Here is a 20,178-nt window from a genome sequence, read left to right as displayed (position 1 = left end):
CGGCGGCCTGGGGCTGGCGAGGGGCGAGCGCCGGAGATCCCGAGCGCCCCGCACCCGGGCACCATGCGACCCGCCGCGCCTCCTGGCCGGCCCCGGGCTTCGCTCTCCGCTCCCTGAACCCCGCGCTCGCCGCCGCGGCAACTCGCAAAGACGAGGCGGGTCGCTGGAGAGCCGCGGGGAGACCGCCTCCGACGTCCCCTCCGCCCCCAGAGGCTGCCGGTGCCTCGTTCTCTGGGCTTCTCTAGCTTTACCATGAACCTGGCGCAAGCTTGGCTTTAGGAGAAATTCAGAAGCCGGAGGGGGAGTCAGTGCAATTCTTTGGTTGCTAAGGTAATTGTAGTTGTGACAAAAACGGGCCAGAAACAACTGGGGAAAAAGAGGTTTTGAAACGATGGACCCCCCCCCCCCCTTTCCCCCATTGGTCTGTGTTGATTTCATTTCATCTCCTGGGTGTGGATGCTGTCCATTTCAGATGCGTGACAGGTGTCGGGCTGTGTGTGTGTGCAGTTTGGGACTGTAGAGGCACGAGCTTACATAAGTGCTTAGGCAAGCTGGCATGCGGACTTGTGTGGGATGGGTGCAGGTCTGCATATAAATCATGTTCCCGGGCTTCTGGGTGCGAAGCGCTCACTGACCGGCTCCAGCGCGCAGAGGGTACGTGCTCCTAGGTACTTAGGCACTTCCAGGCTTCCGGTGTTGCGGTCGCAGGTGGGGCACCTTTACCCCAGAAGCAGGCGTTCCTTAACTTTTTCTCTGAAAAAGCTCGCCCTTTTGCGGTTTGGAAGAAAAGCACGCGAGTGGTGAGGTGTGGAGGGCAGGGGTGGTGGCGGTGGGTGAGGGGTCCTGTTCTCTGGGAACTGCGGCAGGAAAGAGAACGGTAGGTATTCGCTCTCAGAGGGCGACCACTAAACTGTTGGCGTGAAGAGATCGTGTTTACTGTCACCATCAGGCTGTAAACGTGGCCCGGCGAGACAGAAAAAAGTGACCCAGAAAATTTAATTTTGTTCAGAATGAAAGATGCTGTATTTTATTGTATTTCTTAATTTGATGGAGTAGGAACGTGATTCTTTTCTCTCCTGTTGGGAGGAGTGGCATTTCTCTGTTACAAATTGAAGATATTCTGGAGCTTGTTGTTGGCTTGGGATCGTTCCCTCGGTGTTTGTCAATGCTTAGAAGCTGGATCTGCAGGTAGTTTCTAATCAATACCTTTTAGCAGCCCCAAAGTAAAACTGCAAAAATAAGCAGGATTAGACAAAGCCCAACACTGGACCCTTTTCTCACCAGAAGGGGATGAGACATAGAAGATTAAGAACCAGGCTTCTAAGTTCCGAATGGAGTTAGAGACTGAGCAGCAAGTTTGTGTACGTTCTGTCCAAAAGTGTGTGAAAGGACACTATTAGGTTTAGCTTCATATATTAAGGGCCAGGCTTCTATAGATCAATTTCCATAGGCAGATAGGAGCCCCTGGGGGTCGGAGAAACTTTCTGTGAGTTGTGCACTCTTTATATTATCTGTTCGTTCTCTTATTAATTTTGCAATGGCTGAGACCGCTCTGTGAAAGAAAGAAAACAGAGGACTGAGGGACATTTAGGCTCTTTGGAGATGCACTTCTGTAAGCAAAAGCTTGCGTGGCAAGCAGGCAAACCCAAGATAAGAAGTTCTCTCCCAGTTCCCTGATACTACTGTCAAGCCAAATTGTTGCATAAGTATGGTGATCTTAGATACTATAAATGTTGAGGTATTATATATAATATATATATTTATGTATTCCCTCCCCCCTCCATAACTCATTCTTTCCTGAACGCATCTGTAAATTCTAGAAATATCAGCTATTGTGGGTATTTTGGTAAAAAACAAAAAAAGGTGGCTACTAGGATTTCCTTTTTGTTTTTTTAATTTTTTAATGTCTGTTTATTTTTGAGAGAGAGCAGGGGAGGGGCAGAGAGGGAGGCAGACACAGAATCCAAAGCAGGCTCCAAGCTCCACACTGTCAGCATAGAACCCAATGCAGGGCTCAAACCCACAAACTGTGAGATCATGACCTGAGCCAAAGTTGGACGCTTTACCAACTGAGCCACCCAGGTGCCCCAGTATTTCCTTTTCCATTGCCATCACATTGCCTAACTTTCCTTCCCTGTCTCCTTTAAGAGACTTTAATTAACACTCAGTGAATTTATTTTGCTGAGCGTTTCAGTAAAACAGTGCTAGTTTTTCTTCAAGTGATAAATTTGTCTTATCAAGTAAAACATTACAGCATTGCTATTGTGGCAGACATGTCTCTTTAAATGAGACAATCCTTATTTATCTATTTTTTTATGATTCATTGATTAAAAGTAACCAACATAGATATTTTTTAAATGAGCAAACACTTCTTGATACGGAAAAAAAAAGGGTGTTGGGGGACAGTACATTTTGCCAGTAATTTTGGATGTCTTTTTGTCCATGGGGACAGAATTTTATGTGAAAGTAGGATCCTTCTGTTTCTTATTTCTCTGATATTCTCTCATGAATTTTATCCCCTGAACTGGAGTTGCTAAACATTCTGTTTTGTGCTCAGGGTTAAACATCAGGGTGATATGAGTAAAGAGCTATGTGTCACATCAACGTTTTTCTAAAGGGATGCTCTTAGAGATTTCAATAAAGGTTTCCTTTAGCTTCACAGTTGGCTTCATTCGTAGTGCTTTGAACTTAGGAAAGCATTTAACCTCTTCATTTTCACTGCCAGCCAGAAGAAATATATTTCCTGAATTTCATCTTCATTGTAACATATGGCATGATATAAATAATTACTACACACACACAGTATCCTGCTGTACGGAGAGAAATGGAATTACAAAATAAAAGCTTCATGTTCAGTGATTTGGAGGTAACATTTCAAAGAAAAGTTTTACTTTCCTTCCTTGATGACCAAAGTAATATATAACCATTGGGAAAAATTCAGGAAAATACAAAGAAAAAAGATTAGTAATTCTCCCACAGACAGCAAACCTCAGTTGACATTTCTGCATGCTGTATATTCCTCCAGATTTTATTCTGATCACATTGTTAATTGTATTTTTTTAACTTTTAATTCTTTTTATTTAGAGCGAGCGAGTGATTGCATTGGGGGGGAGGGCAGAGTAAGGGAGAATCTTCTTTTTTTTTTTTTTAATGTTTATTTATTTTTGAGAGAGATAGAGACAGAAACAGACAAGGGAAGGACAGAGAGAGAGGGAGACACAGAACCTGAAGCAGGCTCCAAGCCCGGCACTGTCAGCGCAGAGCCCAACGTAGGGGCTTGAACCCATGAACCATGAGATCATGACCTGAGCTGAAGTTGAACACTTAACCTACTAAGCCACCCAGGTGCCCCAGATTGAGAAAGAATCTTAAGCAGGCTTCATGCTCAGCATGGAGCCCAACATGGGGCTTTATCCCATGACCCTGGGATCATGACCTGAACAGACATCAAGAGTTGGACACCCAACCAACGGAGCCACTGAGGCACCCCCTATTCATTGTATTTTTATACTTCTCTCCCCTGGCCTCCCAAATTTTCAAATCTTGTAAATGGAACTTGGATGTGCTAACGGTTTAGTAAATTACTGCTAGTTTATTAGATGATTTTGATAGATGAGATTTAAATGTTTGTTAGTGGTTCTTATTTTTAAAGACAGCAGTTCCTCTGTTTTTCCATTTTTTTGAAAAATGAAGGTTTTTACTTTGGGTTGGCAATACTTGGGACTCCACGTAAGATTTAGGGAGTAAAGCATCAGAAGAGGAATAGAACATTGGCCTTGTGTAGGGTGGAGGGGCAGATACCTGAGTTCTGGATTTAGTTTCTCTACTTCATGTGGCCTTTGGCCTCTGGGCCTCTGTTTCCTCAAAAGATAAATGAAACTTTTAGATTTAGTTAATAAACTAAACATAAACCTGTGATGAGGACGACAATTGTGTGAAGTGGGCTTTTCTATTACAGGTGGCTGAGGGGGTCAACCCCAGAGTGTCGGATGTAGGAGGTCTGGGGTGGGGCGTGAGGATTTACGTTTGTCACAAGTGCCCAGAGCACACCAGAACTAGACGCTGCGCTCCTTGTGGGCAGAATCTCAGCCCCTGTTTTCTTTTTTTTGGTTGTTGTTGTTTTTGTTTTTATTTATTTATTTTTTCCATAATATTTTATTGTCAAATTGTTTTCCATACAACACCCAGTGCTCTTCCCCTCAAGTGCCCTCCTCCATCACCACCACCTGTCAGCCCCTGTTTTCTTTGCATCCATCTGCCCCGGTGCCCAGCTGGGACGTTCTCAGTAAGCGTCGGTTTTCTCCACGGTGGGGGGGGGGGGACTTTCTCCAGGACTCAAGATAAGGAAGATAATCATCCAGAATTTGGAACCATTATGTCTGTAGTAAGGGTAATAATCAGTCATGAAACCCAGTTCTTCAAACTGCAAGGGGAGCAAAAGTGCTTACAAGTAGGTAGTTACAATGAACATTAAACCCAATGAGTTACCTTAAATAACAGCTGGGAATATGTGCTGGAAATGTTACAAACTGCAACATTTTTTTGGCATGCTTATGAATGCTTTACTACTGCCTTCCGGAGACCTATATGGGCAGTTTGTTGTCTATCACATATACATTCCACAAAGGGTGTGTGTGTCTAAATTCACTATGAATTATCTCAGCTACCAAAGCAGGTCAAGGAAGCAGTGGCCTAGACTCCTCTTCCCCGCCCCTCCCACATTCAAAAGGTAGAACAATGCTCATTAGAACATCGCAAAATGGGAACCTAAGATTGGAGAGAACATTAACCTGCCTAAGCCCGCAGAACTGATGAGTGGCAACCCCAGAAATCCGATCCAGGCCTGCCTGACAGGGAGGGGTGTTCTTTATCCCCTTCCTCTGTGAACCCTGAGTGAAGGCCTTGGACAGGCCAGGAGATCCCAGGTGGTCAAAATACCCCAGTTACAACTCCTGGTCACCTTTGCGTGGCTACTTCACAACTAGAAAATTTATCCTTCTACTCAGGTGTTAGAAACATAGGGTGCAGGAAACCTCCATTTTTATGGATGGAAACTTAAAATGTAACAATTTGAATTTGTAACTATTGGAAACCGCCAGCCTGTAAGTTTTTGCAGGGTAGAGTTCTCTTAGCCGCTGGAACCTGTACCACCCAAGAAGCTATTTTCTTGCTGGGGTGATGCATACCTCTGGAAAGCACTGGAGGTGAGCCATGCGGGATCCTGCTTGATTTGGAATGAGGGAGGCCACTCTCCTTCGAAAGTGCACCTGTAATGCACCCTGAGCCCAGACAGAGACCTGGGACCATTGGCTCTTAAAGTAGTACAACAGGCAATTTAAATTTAAAAAAAAAAGTTTTGTTTATTTTTGAAAGAGAGAGAGACAGCGTGAGCAGAGAAGGGTCAGAGAGAGGTGAGACACAGAATCTAAAGATGGGCTGCAGGCTCTGAGCTAACTGTGAGCAAAGAGCCTGATGTGGGGCTTGAACCCACGAACTATGAGATCATGACCTGAGCCGAAGCTGGACACTTAACTGACTGAGCCACCCTGGCGCCCCACAACAGGCAATTTAAAACCTGCTTGATTGTGTTTCTGAAACCTCAATTTCCTCATCTGTAAAACAGGAATAACAAAACTCCCCTGAGTATGAGTAGCGGAGAGAAAACAAGAACTTGCCTAGCACACTTCCCAGAGGAGGCACGGTGACCCCGGGAGGTGGACACTGTCACACCAATTGTCTATTTTCTAATAATTTTGATTATGAGTTGTTGGTTTTCAACCCAGTCATCTGAAACCCACCTGAGTGCAGGAGGACAGAGAGACCCAGAAAAGCAGTCACTCTGGATTGGTGGGTGGCAGCGTGAATTAGCAAGGAAACGTACATAGGAGCTTGTCCTGAGCAGCTGCAAGATAAATAGATCTCTTCACCTGGGGCTCCTGGGTGGCTCAGTCCATTAAGCGGTTTCAGTGCCCTCTTGATTTCAGCTCAGGTCATGACCTCACAGCAGAGCTTGCGTGGGATCTTCTCTCTCCCTCTCTCTCTGCCCCTCCCCCACTCGCACTCTCTCTTTCTCTCAAAGTAAAAAAAATCTCCATTTTGTATCACCTGCCGGAATCTTAGGAGTTTTATAGCAGCCTTCATGGTGCTCAGGTATGTATTTAGTCCAGTTGGAGCTCAACAGCACCTTATTCTCCCAGGGTTATGCCTTTGCAGGTAGCTCCCACTTTGGGAACAGTGGGCAGAGAGGACATTCCAAGGACAGGAGAGGGGATGAGGAGCTTCTGAGTGCCCAGATCCCCCTCCCGGGTCATCCAGCGATGACCTCCTCCAAAGTGAAGTCTTTTGGGAAGTATTTCAGGGTAATGGTTTCCCCTTCTTCTGTTCCTGAGGACTTGCCTGTATCAGCCTAGCATTTGAGGGACTCCTAAGTCCCTTGGAGAATTGTGCTCCTGAGTTCTAAGAGTTGATTTGAGAAGGTTTATGGAGAACAGGTGGCCCAGATGCTAGGTGGAGAGAGTGGGGTGGGAAGGATCTTCCTCTGCAGTAGCCAAAGATGTGTCTGTTTCCTTGAGCCTAAAGGCCATTGCTCATTAGGTGGAAGAGAGGTGACAAATAGGAGTTGCTGCTACATGGCTGTCTCTTATGCCGGATTGTGACCCATACTCCAAGCAAGGCTGTGCAGTGATTTTCCTCTGTACCCTAGGGATCTCTGTTTGGCCGGCTATGAGTTGGGTGAATGTGCTGGATTACTTATAGAGTAACTGGCAGCTCCAGTGGGTGAAAATGGGAGGGAGGACGACCTAGTATTGACAGAGATGGATGGAACATTGTATAATCAGACCTGGTAGAGACCGGCTTTGAGAAATCGGTAGAAATTTCAGAGGTGAAGAGAAAGACAGCAGCAAGTTTTGCAGGTGGAGGTATTGATAATGGGTTCGTAAAGCAATTATTGTTTGCTTTCAGAGTAAGAACCCACTTTTTTCTTAAAACATGGGGCCCTCTGACCCATTTTTGATAGAAACATGAGTACCAGATGCATGGATGCCAGAGTTTTTGCTAAAAGCAAAATAAACCACCCATGGGTGAGGATGAATGATCCCGAAGCCCAGGGCTGGGAACATTAGGGACAGGTGAGGGTTATGTTAAAGCAAAGTGTATGCGCTTTTCCGAAAGCCCCGTTGTTGCCCTCCTTTTTGATCATTAGCAACTAATATTAATTAGAAAAATTTTATATTTATAGTGTATGTTGCTCAACCCAAGCAAGACACTTGTTTGAGCTGGCTTTGTTTGTTATGTTTGTGACCTCTCTAGAAGAAAGACAACTTAAAAAAAAATGTCCAATGTCCTTTTCTCTTAAGTCGCTATGTAAGTGCTACTGTGTTCAGATTCCAAACCAAGCAGGAAGATGCCATTATATTATTTTGCTGACCATACATCCTAAAACAAAGACTGATTCAGCAGCTGGTGAAAATAGAAAGGATGCATTCACAAAGAATAAATTTATTGATTATATTTTAGATTTTTTTTTTTTTTAGGGGAAGGCACTTTAACTTTTAGAATGGCATGTAGTTTAGGGGCTTGGCTGCTGGCTTCTGCCGGATGCCCGAGGGTCTGTGACATTGGCCTAAGTAGCTTAACACCCTTGATCTGCGTTCACCCCAAGCGCAGAATAAGACTGAGAAATTGTGATTGCTGAGGGCATTACCGATAGAGGGATTGTTCCTGGATGTCTCTGGTTAAGTCAGTTCCTAGCTGGGCAGGGAGGGGTTCCTTCCCCAGGTCACAGTTTGTCTAAGGTCCTTGCCATTCTCGCCTGCTTTTTGCCTGGCTTGTCCTTCTCGCCGGTATGTCCCACTATTGAGCACCTTTTTCTAGATGATAATTAGGTATGGCTCTTGTTATCAAGAAGTTTAAAATTCTGTGGCTGTGGTGGGGGTGGGGCGGGGGTGGTGGGGTTGGTGGGGGTGGGAAGAGAAACAGGATGTGGTAAGATAAGCACAGATAAATGGGATAGGGGAGAGGTTATGGGGAGATTTCATTGAAGATGTTGAGTGGACAAAATGGACTTTTGACAACCAGTGGCTTTGGGACTTGTAGAGATGGGAGCAGAGGAGAGAGGTGGCCAGGGTGTGCTTGAAGCATTTCAGTGTAAGTAAAAGGACAGGAGTGACAAAGTGTGCAAATAATATCCCCCTATTGAGAATCAGGTCCTTAAAAACCTTACAGGAAGGAAGTCCATGCTGTTGAACTTAAAAACTTGAGGTGCAGAAGGGACAGGGGACATCTAGGTAGCAAGTGAAACTGTTTAAAATATATATTTGCATGCACCAAAAGTAAAAGAGAAAACAAAGTAGATTGTGAGTGACATTTTCCTCACCTCATATTGGCAACAGAGGGTGTGCCACAGCGAGTTTCTAGTTCTTGCCATTTTCCAGGAGGTCATGCCTCTGCAGTGAAATGCTTGTAAGCGGTTTTGCTTTATTAGAGCCATGCACAGTCCCCGTGCAAATGGGCATTTTCCTGAACTGTGTCAAGCTCTCTGTCTAGACATTCAGTGCCTTTTAGACTTTCTGACTGTGAGTTTGACCACGGACTCCAGGATCTTCCTGTGGCTCAAGGGTAAAGTGGATGAACCTTGGGACAACCCTTATCTGGCTTGCTAGGCATAACTGATTAGGAAGCTCTCAGATGCCTCACCCCAATGCGTTGGCTATGAAGCTTCATGCCGGAGCATATGCTGTCAATTCCAGGTTTCCATTTCCTTGGCTTCCTGTAGCTTTCAAAAGCTTCTCTGCAAAAAGCACTTCCCCTGCCTGCCGTCTGCCTTACAACCTCCCTCCCCCACTTACAAAAATCTGTGTCTAAGCCCCAGCTACTTGTATTTTTAATTATCCTTAACGGGAATGGCCTGTTGGCCATCAAAGACATATTTGGAAGTAGATTGATTTAAGTTGACTTTGCTTATTGGGAATCCTTGGTGGCGGCAAGTTACTTGGGGTTGAGATTGGACATGTTGGTCATGGAAGATGGACAATGGTTGACAAGACTGGAAATTCAAATTGAGGTCAGTTTGTTAGCGACTTGGATGCCACATACATGGAGTGGTGGTGATGATAATGGAGATTCAGGGCTTTCTGGCATATAGAAACAAACAAACAAACAAACTGAATTAAAGCAGATTTAAACCAACTCAGGAAAAGCAGCCTACCCACGTGACTCCTACATCTGGAAATTCAGGCATGGCTGGATCCAAAGACTTAAATGATACTGTCAGCATTCTTGATACCTCATTGACTTGACTTCCTCCATTGGTGACACTAGAGAAAAAGAGGATGGTCACGAATATCCCTCCCCTCACATCCTTTTCACACTGTCCCTCCTGGGGAAGGGCTCGTAATTCTTCCAGTGTCCTTATCTTAGCCCAGGGAAGGCCCCTGATTGGTCCCAGTTATGTGCTTGATCTAATCAGTGTGTCCAGTCAGACAGCATCCTTTGGCCAGAATAGTCCATGGGCCCATCCTTCCTGATGGGAAGATGCACATTTGATTGTATAAAGTATACTGGGCAACCAGAAGTAGCGCCTCAATCTTCTGATCTGACTGGTGAATTTGGGGTTTCATTCGCCGGGCTGTAGAATAAATGCAGAGTGTTTCAGGCACTGTCTGAGAGTTCTGAGATGTGTTATAAGTGTTGGAAAATTTTCATTATCCAAAATGAAGGTTTTCGGATAGTGTGAGAGATTCCCTCAATTGTGTTTCTTTTTGTAAAATTTTAAAGAATGTTTATTTTTGAGAGAGAGAGAGAGTAAGAGAGAGAGCAAGAGAGCAGGGGAGGGGTGGAGAGAGGGAGACACAGACTCTGAAGCAGGCTCCCAGCTCTGAGCTGTCAGCAGAGAACGAGATACAGGGCTCAACCCCAGGAACCGCAAGATCATGACCTGAGCCGCAGTTGGATGCTTAGCCGACTGAGCCACCCAGGCGCCCCGCAACTGTTTGTTTCTAATCTTGTTTCCTTTCTATCCCAGCTTCCTCATTCAAGGATTACTGCCTCTGTTCTGTGGCTGCTGGACAAAGGCCAGAGTCGATGTACACAGAGCTGACAGACATGATGTCTGGCTCCTCCACCATCCCTACAATCCTGCAGTTACAGATCACTTTTTGCATGAGACGGGTCACGTGCCGCCTTGAGACCAGGAGATGCTGTGTCCTTTCCCCCTGAATATTTGTGCTATCCTTTTTTAAACATACAGTTTTAGAGGATAAGATCTTCACAGAGTACACAAACCATTGCCCAATAAATGTCCGAACAGTAAATACATCCGTATTATCACTCCCAGATCAAGAGATAGAATGTGACCAGCCCCCTGGAAACGACTTCATGTACCTCCCAGTAACTTGCACCCCCACCTTCCCCAGTGGTAACTACTAACCTGATTGCTAGTACCATGGGTTCCAATTTTTGAAATGTATGAAATGTATGTGGGATTATACACACATGTACACACCCCCTTTCTTGTGGCTTCTTACGCACAACCTTGTTCGGGTCATCTGTGGTGTGATACGGGGCAGTTAATTTTTTTTATTGCTGGGTAGCAAACCGCTTTGTAATATTTTACAAATTGTTTATTCATCTACTGTCCATTGATGGGCATTTGGGCTGCTTCCAGTTTAGGACTGTGAGGAAGAATGCTGCTATAAACTGTTTTGTGTGTGTTTTTTGGTGCACAGATGAATGCATTTCTCTCTGGTTTACAGGAAAGACTGGTTTGCTGGGGCGTGGGGTACGTATGTCCAACGTCAGTAAATTCTTACAGTGTTTTCCTAAGCGGTTCTACCACTTTATATTCCTCTCATCAGCTTATGAATGTTTCAGTTTCTCTACATGCTTGTCAGCACTTGGGATTATCAGACTTGTTTAATTTTAGCTCTGCTGGGTGTGTCATGGTGTCTCATTGTGGTTTTGATCTGCTCTGGTGACTAATGATGTTGTCTCTAATTTTTTTTTTGTCACTTTCATTTTGTCTCTTATAGTTTCTATTCAAGTTTATCATCTATTTTAAAATTGGATTGTCTTTTTCTTATTGATTTGAAGTTTTTTTAAACAAATTTGAATACAAGTGTTTTTCTCAGTCATATGTGTTTAAAATATCTTTTCCTATTTTGTGGCTTGCTATTTGACTCCCTTTTGATGAATAGGAGATCTTGCTTTATTTATTTAAAAAACTTTTTTTAACTTTTTTTTTTTGAGAGAAAGAGAGATGGAGTGTAAGCGGGGGAGGGGCGGAGATCAAGGGACACAGAATCTGAAGCAGGCTCCAGGCTCTGAGCTGTCAGCACAGAGCCCACTGTGGGGCCAAAACCACAAACCACGAGATCATGACCTGAACTGAAGTGCGACTGGACTGAGCCATGCAGGCGCCCCTGGAGATCTTCCTTTAAATCTAATCCAATCTGTTAACCTCTTCCTTTATGGTTATTGTTTTCTGTGCCTGCTGAAGGAATTTTTGCCCACCCTAAGGTCATGCAGTTATTTTTCCACGTTGCTTTCTGGAAGCCCTATTGTTTTTGTTTTTGCCTTTATCGGTAGGTAAAGGCAAAAACAGGTTGATTTTTTATCTAAGGCATAAAAAAGATCCATTTTTATTTTGTTTTCCATCTGGATATCCAATTAACCCCTGCACTACTTCTTGAAACATCTCTTCCACTGCTCTGAAATGTCAACTTTCATTATAAACCAGGCAATTATTTATATGTAGGTCCCTCTCTGTTTTCTAGCCCCTTCTCTTTTTCTTTTTGGCCATTTTTATACTGATCTCACTCTCTCTTACTATAGCTTAATAGTAAGTCCATATCTGATAGTATATGTCCAGTTATTATTCAAGAACATCTTGGTTATTTTAGACATTTGCATTACTGTATAAATTTTAAAACCCTCTTTTGATGGGAATTTGATTGGGACTGCATTAAATCTCTAGCCCAATTTAGGGAGTAAACTAATGTCTTTAAAATGTTGACTCTTTCTATTCATTAATATGGTATATCCCTTGGGGCACCTGGGTGGCTCAGTAGGTTAAGCGTCCGACTTTAGCTCAGGTCATGATCTTGTGGTCCATGAGTTCAAGCCCTGTGTTGAGCTCTGGGCTGACAGTTCGGAGCCTCTTTCAGATTCTGTGTTTCCCTCTCTCTCTCTGCCCCTCCCCTGCTCACACTCTATCTCTCAAAAATGAATTAATGTTAAAACATTTTTTAAAAAATATGGCATATCCCTTCATTTATTTGGATTTTTATCTCTTAGTGTTCTGTATCTCTCCATGTGGTAAAGGTATTGCACTTTCTTCTACATAGTATATACTATTCCTAGTATTTGAAGTCAGTTGATGCTATTATAAGCAATATCATTTTAAACATATTTTCTGGTTGTTGGTCTGTGAATATACAGAAATATGGTTGATTTTTACTTGTTGACATTGAATCCAATGACTTTCCTAAATTCACATATTAATTCTAATGGTTCCATGTAGATTATTATGGCTTTTACAGGAACACAAATAACCTGAAAGACAGTTTTTGCTTCTTCCTTTGCTTCCTCTCTTTTTATTTCTTTTTCTTTCCTGTTGCGTTGGTTTAGACTCTACTGTAACAGAGAATAGAAGTGGTCATAGCAGGCAGCCTCGTCTCATTTCTGATAACAGTGGGAAAACTTTCAACGTGTGACTATTAAATATTACGGTTGCCATGCTTTGTAGCTATCCTTTTTCAGATTAAGCATGTTCCTTTACATTCAGAATTGGCTGACAGTAGTTCCATGAATAGATGTTGAATTTGACTAGATGCGTACAGAATAGTTGAATGGAATGTCGGGGCAACTCTGCACTTCCCTTTTCTTTTGGATCTTGGTCTATGTCCTCATGGCCTTAGGGAGCACTCCTTTTTCCAATTTAATGTGGCTTTTCTAGTTCTTTTTTTTTCTTTTATAGTTTATTGTCAAGTTGGTTTCCATGTAACACCCAGTGCTCATCCCCACAGTGCCCTCCTCCATCACCACCTCCTCCCTTCCCCTCTCCCCATCCTCCATCAGCCCTCAGTTTGTTCTCAGTATTCAAGAGTCTTTCATGGTTTGCCTCCCTCCCTCTCCTCAACTATTTTTTCCCCTTCCCCTCCCCCATGGTCCTCTGTTTAGTTTCTCCTGTTATACTTATGAGTGAAAACATATGGTATCTGTCCTTCTCTGGCTTTTCTAGTTCTTGAGGATTGTTCCCACTGTTGTAGGAAGTGGTACATGCTAATTGTACTATTTTTGTCTTCCATCAGATATGAGTGAAAGTGTAATGAACCCTCAGAACCCTATTCAACTGTTATTTCTTTGACCTATATTGCTCCTGCCTGATAAACTTCATGAATAGATATTCTTGTTTGTTTGTTAACTCTTGCTATCTCTAGCACTGTTTGCGTTATGGAGTCCTAGAAGAGATGCACTTGACATTTAAATGCCTAGTTTTAGGGTAAAAAGATACTGGTTTTACCTGTTCTTAAAGAAGAGAAGAAGAAGAAAGAAAACAACAAAATCTTAAGGAATATAACTGACATTCTTTAAAAAAAAAGCCAATAGGAGTGTCTTTCTTTTTTGGGTCCCCTGGGAACACGCCCTCCTCTTTATCTCTTAGTCATTCCCTTCTTGTGTGTAACAATTGGCAGAGCTCCTCTGTCACTCCTACTGCTTCCCTCGCGGTGATACAGTCTTTATCATGTGAAATCAGAAAGTGACAGCAGTTGCTTCTGCAGTCCCCGTCGTCAGCAGTATGAGACACTGTGATCTTAGAAAAAATGGGAGTCCTCTCACGTGGGAGGAAAGACATTTGGAAACTGAAGACCTAAATTTTCATACTGGCTCTTACTAACCAGCAAGATGACGTGAGCATATAATTTGATCTCTCAGACTTTGGGTTCATCCTCTGAAAAATTAAATGGTTGGGATTGTTCAGGGAACAGGAAATTTTTTTATGAAAAGGATCGAATAGTAAATACTTTGAGCTTTGCGGGCCATCTGGTCTCTCTCACAGCTCCTCGTCTCTGCTGGTGTAGTGCAAAAGCAGCACAGACAGTAAGTAAACAAAGGTGTTTATTTATAAAACTTTATTTATGGACACAGAAATTTGATTTTTATACAGTTTTCATGTGTCACAAAATATTCTTCTTCTTTTAACTTTTCCCCCCCACTGTCTAAAAGTGTAAAAACAAAACAAAAAACGAAAAGGGATGGGATGGGGTGCCTGGGTGGCTCAGTCGGTTAAGTGTCAGACTTCAGCTCAGGTCATGATCTCGCAGTTCGTGGGTTTGAGCCCCGCATAGGGCTCTGTGCTGACAGCTCAGAGCCTGCAGCCTGCTTTGGGTTCTAGATCTCCCTCTCTCTCTGCCCTTCCCCAGCTTGCTCGCTCGCTCGCTCTCTCTCTCTCTCTCTCTCCCTCTCTCTCTCTCAGAAATAAACATTAAAAAAAAGTAAACAAAAAAAGAAAAAAACCAAAGCAAAACAAAAAGTAAAAACCATTCTTTATGCCCACAGACCATACAAAAGTAGGCAGAAGGCTAGATCTGTCCCCTGGGCCCCAGCTTGCCAACCTTTGAACTTGTTGGTTGGTAAGGGCTATTCCAGAGCTCTGTGTTAGGCCTTGATATGCTAATCTTTAAAAGAAAATGTTTTATTTTGTTTCTGTTCCATGAACATATTGTTCAAGAGAGTCTTATTCCTTTCTCCTAAATCAATTAAGAATAAGAAAATAAAATATTTTATTTTCCTTTTATTTCTTCTCTGATGCTTGCTCTTTATTTTGTAGATCCAAGTTTCTGACCTAAGTAATTTCCTCTGTCTGAAGAACATCTAGCATTTTCTGAAAAGCAAATCTGCTAATGATAAACTTACTCATTATTTATTTGTCTCAGCAAGTTTATTTGCCCTTCATTTTGAAGATTAATCTCACTAGATTTAGAATTCTAATTTGTTTTTTTCCTTTTAATATTTTAAATATTTGACTTCACTTTCTTGCTTTTGCATGTTTTCTGATAAGAAGATATCCATAATTCTTATTCTTTTATAGGTGAGGTTTTTTTTCCCTTGTGTTGTCTTTTGAGATCTTTTCTCTGTCTTTGATTTTCTGCAGTTTAAATATGAAATGCCTAGCTGTTGTATTTTCTTTTTAACTTACAGTGATTAGAGTTACCTGATCTTTCTATATTTGTGGTTTGCTGTGTATCATTAACTTTGGAATGTTCTCAGTTATTATTCCTTCAAATATCTCTTCTCATTTCTCTTTCTTTTTCTGGTATTCTAATTATACTTATGTTATACCTTTTGATATCATATCATAGTTCCTGGATGTTTTGTCTCAGTTTTTAAAGATTTATTTTTCTCTCTCTCATTTTTCAGTTTGGGGTTTCTATTTTTTAATTTAAATTTGAATTAGTTAATATGCAGTGCAGTATTGGTTTCAGAAGTACAATTTAGTGATTCGTTACTTACATACAACACCCAATGCTCATTCCAACAAGTGCCCTCCTTAGTACCCATCACCCATCTAGCCCATGCCCCACCCACCTCCCTCCATCAACCCTGTTTGTTCTCTTTTGATTTGTTTCCCTCTCTTCACTTCCCCCCTCCTTTCTGTATGTTTGTAGGCTTTGTTTGTTGGGAGCCTCAAAGATTTCAGCTGTTTGGCCATTTGTTAGCCGGATATGTCACTCCCTGTGGGGAGTTGCAAATAGGCAGGGGAGCGCCACTCCCTGTCAGGAGAAGCCAGAAGATCAAAGATCAACCGCCTGCAGGCAGGGTAGCATCAGCCCCTCAGGCGCTGTGCTAAAACACTTTAGTCTGGTTCCTCTCTTACTCCAGTCTTAATCCCTTAACCCTGTTTCCTAGCAACCGACCTAGGTCAGCTGCCTTGTTTTCCCGCCTTGAAACCTTTATAAGATAGGGTGTTTTCTCAATAAAAAGAGGCTTGATCGGATACCGTGTGCTGTCTTTACTCTCTGTGCGTCCCCCTTCCTGCCCTGTTTTCTCTCCCTCCCTCAGGATCAAGAACCCACAAGGATTTTCTGCCCTGCTGGCTGGGGCGGGCCACGACATTGTTTCTTAAATTCCACCTATCAGTGAAATCATATATTTGTCTTTCTCTGATTGACTTCTTTTGTTTAGCATAATACATTCTGCTTAGCTCCATCCACATCATTGCAAATGGCAAGATTTCATTGTTTTTGTTGGCTGAGTAATATTCCATTGTATATATTACTACATCTTCTTTATCTGTTCATCCATCAATGGACATTTGACCTCTTTCCATAGTTTGGCTATTACTAAGTCTGCTATAAACATTGAGGTGCATGTACTCTTTCAAATCTGTATTTTTATATCCTTTGGGTGAATACCTAATAGTATAATTGCTGGGCCATAGGGTAGTTCTATTTTTAGGAAGGGAACCTTCTATTTTGAGGAACCTACACACTGTTCTCCAGAGTAGCTGTATCAGTTTGCATTTCCACCAACAGAGCCAGAAGGTTCTCCTTTCTCTGTATCCTCGCCAACATCTGTTGTTTCTTGTGTTGTTATTTTTAGTTATTCTGACATGTGTGAGGTGGTATCCCCTCATGGTTTTGATTTGTGTTTCAGTCTGGGGTCTCTATTGACTTTCAGGTGCACTGATTCTTTCCTTGTCCATTTCGAGTTTATCAATGAGCCTTTAGAAGGCATTCTTCATTTATTACAGTGTTTTTGACTTTTAGCATTTATTTATTTTTTTTAAGAATTTCTGTCTCTCTGCTTTCATTACCATGTATGTTTTCTATTAGAACCTGCAACATATTTAATCATAGTTTATAAAAATTTCTTGTCTGATAATTTCAACATCTGTGTCCTGAATCTGATTCTGATGATTGGTTGTCTTTTCAGACTGTGTTTTTTCTTGCCTTTTATATGCCTTGTAATTTTTTTTGTCAAAAGCCAAGCATGGTATATTTGGTAATGGGAATTAAGGCAACTGGGCCTTTAGTGTGAGATTTTATTTACATTGGCCAAAAGTTGAACTGCATTGAATGTTTGCTATAGGTAGAGCTGCTAGAAACTTCAAATTCCCCTTGTGTTCATATTTGTGTCTCCTCTCTTGACTTCAGATGAATCTTCAGAGAGTGTGTGTCTTGGAGATGTTTGTGCTGTGATCTGTTGTTATATTGGAGCCCCGTTGGTGTGGTGGTAGGGGATGAGTGAGGAGGAATGTTCTATCATCTTCCAATGAAAAGCAAGAGTGGAATGTCTTCCCTTTAGTAAATACAGCAACACTTCCTCTATTGCAACAGGAGAGAAGACAAAGAACATGGTGGCTTAGGTGAAGGTTCCTGAAAACGAGAGACCTGCCTTCTGCTGGCTTCCATTTCTTCAGTGAATTTTGAAGTGAGCCCATCAACTGTGTGTAGAGCTTGAACAAAGATAAGATATAGGATGGCCAATGCAGACAAACAAGGAGCAAACCTGGTAGGGAAACGGCTAGATTTGATGGGCACTGTTGATGAATTTAGAGTTTGTGCTCATCCCTTTAAAATGCAGCCAGTTAGCCTGGTTGTGTGATTTCTTCCTCACTCCCACCACAGAGAGTGTGCCTGCTGGGGTGTGAGCTTGGGTCTTCAGAGATTATGTGGATATTGCGTGGTGGATATTCTGGTTCCATCAGTGTTGGAGTTTTGCCTGGAAATCTCCTCCCAGAAAGAGCATATTGAGGCAGTTCAGGGTATTTGCCAGGGTGTGACCGTGAGTGGCTAAAACAATGGGACTCGTGAGAGAAAAATGTGAAGGCAGAGTGAGGAGGAGGAATGGAGGGTAAAAACTTGTGAGTCCCATTGATTGAATGTCTAAATAAGCTTGGAAAATGTGTGCAGTGAATGCAGAGTAAGTGAACTGGGGTTTGAGGTGATCCATTCACCACTGACGATGGGGTGATGGCATGTGGCCATGGGAGATGGTGGCTGAGGAAGAGGGTTGGAGGAAGAGGGTTCAGGTGGGAAATAGAAGGATGGAGGAACCGGTTTTCCAGATAGGTCTTTGACTCTGATGTTCAAGTCATTGAGATCGATGAAGGAGTGAGGGATGGAGAAGAAAACCTCTCAGAACCAGAAGCAGGCGTCCTCAGAAAATGGGAGGGCTTAACAGGAGGGAGGCAGGATAGAACAGTGAGGATGGGTAGAAAGTGGCGCCACTAGATGGTCTGAGTGTCACGAGAACAGGGATTTGTGCAGGAAGACAGGAGGGAAATAATTTGAAGCAGCAATGTGGGGCCAGGATGATGCTTACCTTACTTCTTGGTTCAAGATACGTGGGGTGAGAACTGGGCTCCAGAGGAGGGGTGTCCTTGGGGCAAGCCAGGTTTCCAGGAAGGTCCCTGAAGGTCAACGTTCAAAGACAAGGTAGAAGGACATAGTGGGCATACTGTTGATAGAAGAAGAGTTCGAAAGGCAGGGAGAGTGGATGGGGAGTTGGCAGGGTCTGGGGGTGTCCAGCGCAGTGTGGGGGCCAGAGGCCTGGTGAGAGAGGATGCCTGGGTGGATCTGAACTTCGAACAGTGATTGCAATGATAGGACCCTGAGCCACATCACAAGGCCAAGCACATCCTGTTACGTGAAAAAACTTTCTGCTTCTCTCTCCTAGCTTAATTTTTTGGGACTTTTGCTTAACATAAGGAATGCAAAAATATTTATCTTTATAAGCAGCTTTTAACAAAAATTCGTTTGCTTAGGCTGTAAGGCAGCTGTGGCAACTTAAAGAGGATTGTATTTATTTATATGTCTTAAGCTTGGGTTGGTGCAGGGAGGTCAGCCTCACTGATGCACTAGGAAGTAGAAAGCAGGAACCACACATCGGTTGAGGACCTACTAAGTAGCAATTGTACTGTGTACCAGAGTACCTACTACGAGTACTTCCTATGTGATATATAGATGCTAACTACTTTATATTTAAATATATACTTAAATTTTGTATATTTACAAAATTGAGTTTTAAATACTTTCTATAAGTGATGTCACTGGAGACCAAGACAGACAGGTTGGAAAGTGTGGTCATTGGAATCAGTCCTGGGTTTGGATTTTAGTTTCATGGTTGACACGCTATTTTACTTTTGGCAACTTTGGGCCTCGTTTTTCTCATCCGTAGTGTGGGAATAATAACAGCTATCTGTTAGAGTTGCTGTGGCACTTGCCTGGGTGATCCTAAGAAGCAGACAAGGCTGCGAACCCCTGATACCGGGGATCAGTATTTGCTCCCTTTAGTAGATGAGGAGACCAAGGCTCAGAGAGGCTCAGTAAGTGTAGCACTAAGTGGTTTGTGATCACATAGCACTAAGGGGCGTGGCCAGGATTGAGAGCCTGTTCTTTGACTCCAGGACCCTTGCTCTTTTCAGTACAGAGTGTCTCTTCCTAAATACAAGGGAGGCTGAAGGAGCCCCACCTCCGCACGGCTGCCTGGACAGTAGGCAGCATGGGATGGGGTGAAGGGGTTAGGTGAAGGGAAGGCAGGCTCCATAGAATCTAGGTCAGTGGTTTCCAGACCTGACTGGGCTTTCACATCACGTGGGGACTGTTTAAATGATAAATCTCCAGGGACCACCCTAGTTCTACCAGATCAGAATTTATGGAGCATGGGACCCAGGAACACGGATCTTTAGAATCATCCTCAGGTGATTCTGAGGCTGCTAGTCTGGCTCAATCCCTTTTACCAGCTTTTGGGGACCACAGAATGCTAACCGAAGTCCCAAAACGATCAAGTGATTATATCCCGGTAAAATCCTGGGTGCCTGGAATGGCCACCAAAAGGACTGAGCTCCAGCACCTTGCTTTAAGACCTCTGGTGTAGGACCTGAAGCCAACTCTCACTCTGTCACTGAGCAGCTGGACTTTGAGTTCATCTGTATAGGAAATGTCACAAATACCAGAAAGAGGTATTTGTTCTTCAGAGCCGTTGTTCTTTCTCCTCCCCCCTGGAGGTTCCTGCCTTCTCAGTCAGATTAGAGCTATATAAACAAGCTTGTACTATTGAGCTAGCACACATCTTGTAAATTTTTTTTCCCAAAGTGCTTAACATTGCTGATGTAAAAAAAAAATTCATTGGGTTTTAATGGGCTGAAGCGAACAACGTGAGGTTGATACAATA

At 43.0% G+C, this 20,178-nt stretch overlaps 1 protein-coding gene across 10 annotated transcripts in view; it reads left to right on the top strand.

The window, feature by feature from the left end:
* Nucleotides 1–18: 18 nt before the first annotated feature.
* RGS6 (regulator of G protein signaling 6) overlaps nucleotides 19–20,178 on the top strand; it is a 546,475-nt gene continuing 526,315 nt past the window's right edge. For 7 of the 10 annotated variants that reach the window (XM_029951172.1, XM_029951168.1, XM_029951178.1 and 4 more), the window contains exon 1: nucleotides 19–330. The gene's annotated coding sequence lies outside the window, so the exon portion shown is untranslated. The other 3 variants (XM_029951170.1, XM_029951169.1, XM_029951171.1) reach the window with 3 other exon arrangements.

The sequence above is a fragment of the Suricata suricatta genome, chromosome 9, assembly GCF_006229205.1.
Source record: "Suricata suricatta isolate VVHF042 chromosome 9, meerkat_22Aug2017_6uvM2_HiC, whole genome shotgun sequence".
Classification (NCBI taxonomy): domain Eukaryota; kingdom Metazoa; phylum Chordata; class Mammalia; order Carnivora; family Herpestidae; genus Suricata; species Suricata suricatta.
Note: the sequence above shows the minus strand (reverse complement) of the source record. Positions and strands in the feature narration are given on the sequence as shown.